Genomic DNA, 9,312 nt, shown 5'->3' with positions numbered 1-9,312 from the left:
CAATGTCTTGATCTTCTTGGCTCAGGGGCTCAAAACCTTTCAAAGCTAGGAGGTGTGTGGTGGCCCTCCTCACCACAATGGCTGAAAATTTTCCTCATGAATAATGGCAAGAGGCAAGGTAAGAGGAGGCAGTTCCCAAGGAGGAGCAGGACTATTTCTATTATGGTTTTGAATCCACCTAGATAAGAAAACCATTTCCCAAATAGTTCTCCTGGATTCCATCCCTTCCAAATCTGGAGTGGGACATGAGTTTTGTCAGTCATTTTTCTGGTTATTTCTTCTATAACTTTGCCTTTATCATCTATCTGTAGGCAACAATTGCTAAGATTGAACTTTCCACAGACGCCCCCGTCTGCAGTCAGTAAAATAATCTAGGGCTAGGCAGTTTTGATAAACAGGATTATGCATCTTGGTTTGTTGTTCTGCCAGTAAATTAAGAGCCTTGGCCATTTCATTCGTAATGATTTCCATCACTGCCTGGAGCCGAAAAATTCTGTTAAGCATGTATATTGGGGTTTGGTAACCCCAGGACCCATCATCTGCCCATGTGACTGGCCGGTAGTATTGGATTATGTGTTCAGGAGGCCATTTGTCATCCTTCCATTCTCCAATCTGTAGAGACCTATGCTTTTTGGTGGGGACTCCCACCAAACTGGGACTCCCAATTATTCACCTTGGGCTAGGGGGAGTAGGAAAAAGGAGGGATGGATAATCTCCAATATCCATGCCCCTGACCAGCTGGGTGGCAAAACTGGATATGCATTAGTTCCACAAATCCAATATAATCCTTTTGGAGCAGGCCAATGGCCTTCAGTGAACAAGTCATCCCATCTGGTATTTAAACTGCGGAAGCTTGCTAGCAGGTGAGGATTAGGCTCTCTATAGTTTGGGCTTTCCCACCAACCAGAAGTATGAATACTTCTATTATAATATTTTGGAGCAAGACAAGTGAGGTTTCCTACCAGAACTCTGAATAATGGGCCCCACTGTGCTAGAGAGCTTTTGCTGACTTATGGAAGTCTTTAAGTGGCAGGCTCCCCTGAGTTGTTGAAGGGTCTTTGGGGATCTAATTCTTTAGCTTCCCAGGGCCATTGGTCTCTCATATTAGTTTCCCCACACCCACTGCAAAAATTAACCGTTAATCTCTGGGTTATGGTCTCTGCCAGAGCTATGAACAGACTATTAGTTTTGGCTAGAAGAGGAGGGGGACCACTTTCCATCTCTTCATAAAAAGAATGGAAGAGCCTGTGTGTGGAAACCTGGAGTGGGATAGAAATGCTCTGGAATATTGATACAGTTCCTGGGTCAAGACCTCTTCCATTAATATAGATGCCAATCGGTTGACCCTTTTCCCATCTTGAGTCTCCAGGGTTGAAGATAGTGAAATTGACTGGTTTACACATCCCCAGCTTACATTTGGGATCAATAGTTCTGTTTTGGAGCAGTGCTACTTTGTCCTTATTCTCCCAGTTGCCTCTATATTTTTCCAGGTAGCCCATGTGACACAGGCCCAGGTCTAAGAATGAAGAAAGGGCTCTTCATAACACCCAATGTTTTGGGATGCTGGTTACACATGTATTTGTCATCAAATGTGTATGGCCGTTCCCATGATAAGCCCCCACAATTCAAAATATGGGGGTTACTGAGGTTTTGTCAGCAGCACCGCACATATCAAAGTTCACCAACATAGGACGTTCTAAATTCGTCATTTGTGTCAGGTTAATCAGGAGCCCTCCTTCTCAGCCCCGGAAGGAGGATAAACCTGGGCACTCACTCACACACATTCAGAGTTTGTCACAGTGCCTCACCTCTCTGTGAAGGTCCCTAACTGGTGGTCTTACAGGAGGTGATCAAGCTCTTCCTCCTTCAGGCTATGGGACCTGCCTGGTTCTGTGTCCTGAGGTCTTATCTTATATTGGCTGTTACTGGTGAGTTGGTCAATCCAGAGTTACTGGTTGAGTTACTGGTGAGCTTGGCCATGCAGAGAATCAGAACGCCACTCCAAAAGAGTACCCAGAAAACCATCAGGTAGCATGCCACTTCATTAGTCTCAGAGTTTTCCACTCCAGCCTGGCCAAGCCATTGATCTGGCGGCTCAAGGTGACCGTGTGGTTGAAATCTCTGCTGGAGCCTGCAGATATGTTGCAGAGAAACCAAGCATCACTTTCACTAGCTGAAGAGTTGGAGAACTCAGGTTTATTATACTGGTGGGCCCAGGGGAGATAACACTTCCAGCTCTGATCCCTGAACAAAGGGGTTACAAACTTTTCATAGGCAGTGCATGACCTCAAGACTATAGTGGGCAGTGCTGACTGTTAACAGTCTAGTTTAAACTAGGGGGTTGGTTAGGACACAGCAGGGGGTATGCCTGACCTGTACACAAACAAACATGGTTAAACAGGATTACAGTGGTTGGGTATTGCAAAAGTAGGACAAGGGTGAGAGAGGTAAATTTCAGCTCCTAGCCTTGTTTTAAGTTTCCGTTTTCCTGAAACTATGTAACTTATGTTACTTTGCAAGGATCAATTTGAGTTGCAAGGAGCAAGCTGAGTTCTGGAAGCGGACCCAGCATGAAGTTATTTCTAGCTGGATGTAACTTTTAATTTTCCTCTTCAGCACTAATAGCTTAAGGTGAACAGTGCTGCTGGATTCCTGGTCTTTGAAGTAAAAGATTTAACTTTGGGACCAAAGACAGTCTCAGTCACTCATAGTTTTGTGCAGATTTTTATTTAAAGTGAAAGTGATAGAAAAAGCTTCTGACATAGACATCAGAAGGGGATAGGGGAGTATCTGTCTCACTAGTTTAAGTGTGGCCTTATATACTTCTCAACTGGCTGCTGAGAATAGATAAAAACAATGTCTCTGTTTTGTAAAGTTTCCATTAGAACTTTCTGGAGGCATACATTCTGAGATAACAGGCATAAATTTAGCCAAGGAAACTGGGTTCATGGCAACTTTTATGGGCAAGATATACTGTTGCTGTGTAATCAGGGGTACAAGTCTTGAGAAACTGGTTCCCAGGCAAGACTTGTTACAATTATAATCATTAACATAGAGCCTAAGAAAAGCATATTCATAAGTAAGACATTGTGCTGTGTAGTCATCAGTTCAGGTACTAAAGAAAGGCCAGTTCTCAGACAAGATACATTCTTGCATAAGGCTTAAGGAAACAGCACAGAGTGTTCACCAATCCTTAAAGTGCCTTGGACTCCCTGGCTAAACTTTAACTCTTTCAGTATACATAGGTTTTGTTTGTGCCCCCTAAGAGTCTCTCTACCCAGTCCTATTGGATTCTGTAAACAAATCGTGACATGGGTTTGGGTGGACTCCGGGAGTTGGTGATGGAGAGGGAGATCTCGCATGCTGCAGTTCATGGGATCGCAAAGAGTCGGACATGACTGGGCAACTGACCTGAACTGAACTGAAACAAATCCTGCTGCTGCTGCTAAGTCGCTTCTGTCGTGTCTGACTCTGTGCGACCCCCTGGACAGTAGCCCACCAGGCTCCCCCATCCCTGGGATTCTCCAGTCAAGAACACTGCTGTGGGTTGCCATTTCCTTCTCCAATGCATGGAAGTAGAAAGTGAAAGTGAAGCTGCTCAGCCATGTCCTACCCCTAGCGACCTCATGGACTGCGGCCTACCTGGCTCCTCTGTCCTACTGTTGTTCAAATTCTCTGGAATTTCTCAGTTCCTTTGCTGGTTGGGAAATCTGTTTCGGGGCCTAGAACTTTTGCCACAGTGTGATAACTTCTTTGGTATAATTGTTCTCTGATTGTGGGTCATGTGCTTGGTAGCTCTATGGTGGGGCTCTTGGCAGCGCCTCCAGGAGGACCACACACCATGCTTCCCAGGATTACTGCTGCAGAACCCTTATCCCCGTGGCCACTGCTGACCCACCTGTTTGCAGGAAATACTCAAACACTCAAAGGCAGGTCTGACTTAGTTTCTTGTGGAGGTCACTGCCCCATCCCTGGGTCCTAATGTACACAAGGTTTTATTTGTACCCTCTGTGCATCTTTGGTGGGTATGAGATTTCATTTTAAAATATGATTGCTCCTCCCCTCCAACAGTCTTATGGTGACTTCACCTTTGCCCTTTGACAAGGGCTATCTTCATTTTGGTGGGTTCCAATATTCTCCTATTGATGATTGCTCTAGATGGTTGTCTGAGGAGGCCTTAGCACCGAGAAAAGAAGAGAAGTGAAAGGCAAAGAAGAAATGGAAAAATATACCCATCTGTTTGGCATTCCAAAGAACAGCAAGAAGAGGAAAGAAAGCCTTTTTAAGTGAACAATGTAAAAATATAGAGGAAAAAAATAGAATGGGAAAGACAAAAGACCTCTTCAAGAAAATCAGAGCTATCAAGGGAATGTTTCATGTAAAGATGGGCACTATAGAGGCCAGAAATTGTTTGGACCTAACAGAAGCAGATTAAGATGAGGTGGCAAGAATACACAGAAGAACTATACAAAAAAGATCATAATGATCCAGATAACCATGATGGTGTGATCACTCACCTAGAGCCAGACAATCTGGAGTATGAAGTCAAGTGGGCCTTTGGAAGCATCACTATGAACAAAGCTAGTGGAAGTGATGGAATTCCAGTTGAGCTATTTCAAACCCTAAAAGATGGTGGTGTTAAAGTACTGCACTCAACAAGCCAGCAAATTTGCAAAATGCAGCAGTGGCCACAGGACTGAAAAAGGTCAGTTTTCCTTCCAATCCCAAAGAAGTGCAGTGTTTAATACTGTTCAAATTATCACACCATTGCACTCATTTCATACTCAAGCAAGTTAATGTGCAAAATCCTTCAAGCTAGGCTTCAACAGTCCATGAACCACGAACTTCAAGATGTACAAGCTAGATTTAGAAAAGGCAAAGGAAAATTTTTTATATAAAAAGCAAGGGAATTCCAGAAAAACACCTAATTCTGCTTGATTGACTATGCTAAAGCCTTTGACTATGAGGATCAAAAAACTATGAAGAATTCTAAAGAGATGGGAATACCAGACCACCTTACCTGCCTCCTGCAAAACCTGTATGCAGGTCAAGAAGCACCAGTTAGAACTAGACATGGAACAATGGACTTGTTTAAAACTGGGAAAGGAGTATGTCAAGGCTGTGTATTTTCTTACTGGTTATTCAACTTATATGCAATGCCGGGCTGGATGTGGCACAAGCTGGAATCAAGATTGCTGGGAGAAATATTAACAACCTCAGATACACAGAAGACATGACCAGAAAGTGAAAGAGCAGAAAGTGAAGAGGAACTAAAGATCCTCTTTGTTACAGTAAAAGAGAAGAGTGAAGAATCTGGTTTAAAAGTCAACATTCAAAAAACTAAGATCATGGCATCTAGGCCCATCATTTCACGGGAAACAGATGAGTAAACAGTAGCTGACTTTATTTTCTTGGGCTCTAAAATCACTGCAGATGGTGACTGTGGCCATTAAATTAAAAGATGCTTGCTCCTTGGAAGAAAAGCTATGACAAACCTAGACAGGGTATTAAAAAGCTTAGACATTACTTTGCTGACAAAGGTCAGTATAGCCAAAGCTATGGTTTTCCGAGTAGTCATCTGTGATGTGAGGGTTGGATCATAAAGAAGGCTGAATGCCAATTTTGATGCTTTCCAATTGTGGTGTTGAAAATTCTTCAGAGTCCCTTGGACTGCAAGGAGATCCAACCAATCATAAAGGAAATCAGTCCTGAATATTCACTGGAGAAACTGATGCTGAAGCTGAAGCTCCAGCACTTTGGCAGCCTATTTGGAAGTTCTGACTCCCTGAAAAAGACCCTGATGCTGGGAAAGGTTGAGGGCAGGAGGAGAAGGGGACAACAGAGGATGAGATCGTTGGAGCCATCATTGAGTTGATTGACATGGTTTGAGCAAACTCTGAGAGATGTTGAAGGACAGCAAAGCCTGGAATGCTGCAGTCCATGGGGCTGTAAAGAGTTGGACATGACTGAGTGACTGAACAACTGCCTGCAACACATACCCACTCCCACATCTATTGCCTCTCCATTTCTGCCTTTGCCAAAGCCTTCCCAAGTTCTTTTAGGCACTTAGGAAAGGATTCCATAGAGACCTCTTCTGCAAGCTCTGTAGAAATTTCAGTATATTCCACAGCAGTCATCACTCTGTATTGCAGAATGTACTTACACAGCTTCTGAAGGATGGGTCACAGGGGGGCAGGGTGGTCTTTCAGTAAATGTTCATTATATCATGGAATTAAACAGTAAATTTTTGTAAAGCACCTTTTAAATTATTATCCATTTATCCTTAACGTCTCCTCTTTTACTGCTTCTGTATGCGTGCGTGTGTGTGTGTGTGTGTGTGTGTGTGTGCGCGCGTGCATGCACATGCATGCACATTGTGCCCAACTCTTTGCAACTCCATGGACTATAGCCCATCAGGCTCTTCTGTCCATGGGATTCTCTAGGCAAGAACACTGGAGTGTCCATAAACCCATGCCTCAGAAGATTCTAGCTTAGAAGAAAAAGCAAATTGTTTTTGCAACTGAAGATTTCAAACTGAAAATCTGCTCACTCTGGTTTCTTATCAATTGTCAGTGAAAAATCAGTATTCAATTCTCTCATCAATGCTTATCAATGCCAATTACACAATCTTCATGACACCAGTAAGAACTGATTAAAATTAGGTTTGCTCATAAGAGATTTCGGTGCTAATATAAGGAACAATCTTAAGATCTACTTATACAACTAGATAAATCATGATTTTGTTATATAATTTAAAACTATCTGTATAAATTATGATCTATAAATTCTTTAATACCTATATTTCTGCTTATGGATGTGTGTATAAATATCAAATATTTCTCAGTCATAAGGGTCATCTTATTAATTTACTTTATGTTTATAAAGTTATATATATATACTTAATTTACTATAGGTATTTTATGTTTATTGCTGTAGGTATTTTAGTTTATAAAATAATATATATACTTAATTTACTCTAGGTATTTAATTGCATCTGCCAGTAAGGTTATATTCAAAATTCTTCAAGCTAGGCTTCAGCAGTATGTCAACCAAGATTTTCCAGATGTACACATTAGGGTTAGAGAAGGCAGAAGAACCAGAAATCAAATTGCCAACATCATTGGATCATAGAGAAAGCAAGGCAATTCCACAAAAGTATCTACTTCTGCTTCATTTATTACACTAAAGCCTTTGACTGTTGTGAATCACAACCAACAGTAGAAAATTCTTAAGACAGATGGGACTACCAGACCAATTTACATGTCTCCTGAGAAACTTCTAAGCATGTCAAGAAGCAAAGCTAGAGGCTTACATGGAACAAATGACTGGTTCAAAATTGGGAAAGGAGTATGTCAAGGTTGTATACTGTCACACTGCTTATTTAACTTATATGCAGGGTTCAGTTCAGTTCACATGCTCAGTCATGTTTGAGGAATATATAATCATTCAAGTAAAGCAGAGTAAGGGAAATTCAGTAGAAATATATCAGAGAAAGTAACTAAACACCTACTGTAAACTATAGAATTAGAGTTAGTATAGTCAGTATTTGTCAAATAATAATGAGTATGCATGCATATGTACAAAACAGTAGGGTTTCCAGAGTTCCTCAGTAAATGTGTTTTAATGTATTGATTGGGCTACCTGTAAATTGTCCTAAAAAGTTAAGCCAAAATTTAAATATATGTTGTGTCAGTTCAGTTCAGTCGCTCAGTTGTGTCTGACTCTCTGTGACCCCATGAACCGCAGCATGCGGGTCCTCCCTGTCCATCACCAACTCCTGGAGTCCACCCAAACCCATGTCCATTGAATCAGTGATGCCATCCAACAATCTCATCCTCTGTCATCCTCTTCTCCTCCTACCCCCAATCCCTCCCAGCATCAGGGTCTTTTCCAATGAGTCAACTCTTCGCATAAGGTGGCCAAAGTACTGGAGTTTCAGCTTCAACATCAGTCCTTCCAATGAACATCCAGGACTGAACTCCTTTAGGATGGACTGGTTGGATCTCCTTGCAGTCCAAGGGACTCTCAAGAGTCTTCTCCAACATCACGGTTCAAAAGCGTCAATTCTTCAATGCTCAGCTTTCTTTATAGTCCAACTCTCACATCCATACACGACTACTGGAAAAACCATAGCCTTGACTAGTCGGACCTCTGTTGGCAAAGTAACATCTCTGCTTTTTAATATGCTGTCTACTTTATGATTTTTAAAAAATTAATTTGGTTGTGCTGTGTCTTCATTGCTGCATCATGCTTTCTTTAGTCACACTACTCCTCTTCCTTGTGGTGCATGTGCTTCTCATTGGGTAGCTTCTCTTGTTGCTGACTACAGGCTGTAGGTACTTCAGTAGCTGCGGCATGCCAGCTCAGCAGCTGTGCCTCATGGGCCCAAAATCACAGGCTCAATAGTTGTTACACACTGGCTTTAGTTGCTCAGAGGCCTGTGGAATCGTCCCCAACCAAGGATGGAACCATTTCCCCAACATTGGCAGGCAGATTCATGTCTTCTAGTGTGCCACAAGAGAAATCCTAGCTTGTCTATTTTGGACCAAGGGATATTTTATTACTCCAAACAAAATCAGCTTTCTTAAATGAATGAAGTCACTCAGTCATGTCCCACTCTTTGCAACCCCATGCGCTGTAGACTGCCAGGCTCCTCCGTCCATGGGATTTTCCAAGCAAGAATACTGGAGTGGGTTGCCATTTCCTTCTCCAGGGGATCTTCCCAACCCAGGGATTGAACCCAGGTCTCCCGCATTGCAGGCAGACATTTTACCGTCTGAGCCACCAGGGAAGCCCCAAGTTTCTTAAGATGCTTGTTAAAAATCAGCATTTTTCTACCATTCATGAGTGGATTAATGTACATTCACGAGTGTACAGCTGTAAAAAATCTGTCACATGAAATACTGTGAAACTAGCCTTTTGAAAAGAGCAGTTTTAGAAGTCTAGTTTTTCTTATAATTTCTCACTGATTTATTCACAACGAAGAGAAAATAAGAATAAAATTCTGTTACATTTTGTTTTTAAAGGCTGACGTCATCTTGAAACCGTAATGACCTTAACCATTCCTTTGCCTAAGGTTGGTCATAAGCAGCTCTGATTACTGTTCCATTTGGAGATTCTTGCAGCACACTAAGGAATTTGTGGAGTTCCACCTGGTCAGCGAAGCAGATCGCAGGTAAAGCTATTCACTCAGTCTGGGTCAGTGAGTGGTTTGAGGTCTTAGGGTCCTTATTTCTTTCTCTTAGCACGCGGCTGAGAGGCAACAGGGCAGGCAGAGTTCAGGGCGCAGCGTCATGATTTTCCAGAAATCCT

The sequence above is a fragment of the Cervus canadensis genome, chromosome X (assembly GCF_019320065.1).
Source record: "Cervus canadensis isolate Bull #8, Minnesota chromosome X, ASM1932006v1, whole genome shotgun sequence".
Classification (NCBI taxonomy): domain Eukaryota; kingdom Metazoa; phylum Chordata; class Mammalia; order Artiodactyla; family Cervidae; genus Cervus; species Cervus canadensis.
This window is presented reverse-complemented; position numbering follows the sequence as displayed.